We start from the raw sequence: 525 nt of genomic DNA, 5'->3' as shown, positions 1-525 counted from the left end.
TTTGTTTTTTGGTCAGGAAGAAAAAGGAAAGGCAATTAGAGAGTCCAGGAAAAGCCAAGCTATATATGAGAAAATCCTAATTCAAATAGGAATCAAACCAAGACATGGAATAATTTGAAGCAAAGGAGTATAAGAAAATCAATTCTATTTGACCTAGAAATATTCTTCTCATAGCACTCAGAGATCATAATTTTGGATGAATATTGGACCAATAAACTCTCTACCAATAAAGTAGGGAGTTCTCAATCTAGCACAGGCTTAAATGTAGTTGATACATTTATAATAATGTCAATACAGTTTATTGGTTTTCAACATTATGAATAAATCTATACAAAACTCAGGCAAAAATTATGAATATAATGTTAATTTTAACAGCCTAGAAAATATGAAAATGTAGGGATATTTGACAAAAGGTAGAAAGTTAAAAGTAGAGGGAGAAGAACCATTAGAAGGGCAAGGGGTATGTTAACTTCATCTTAGCTTAATGAAAACCGCTATGTTGGCTGAGGTTGACAAAGCAAAAAT

This window comes from Propithecus coquereli, unplaced genomic scaffold (genome assembly GCF_000956105.1).
Source record: "Propithecus coquereli isolate 6110/MARCELLA unplaced genomic scaffold, Pcoq_1.0 Scaffold250, whole genome shotgun sequence".
Classification (NCBI taxonomy): domain Eukaryota; kingdom Metazoa; phylum Chordata; class Mammalia; order Primates; family Indriidae; genus Propithecus; species Propithecus coquereli.
The sequence above is the reverse complement of the archived record's forward strand: the minus strand, read 5'-3'. Positions refer to the sequence as shown.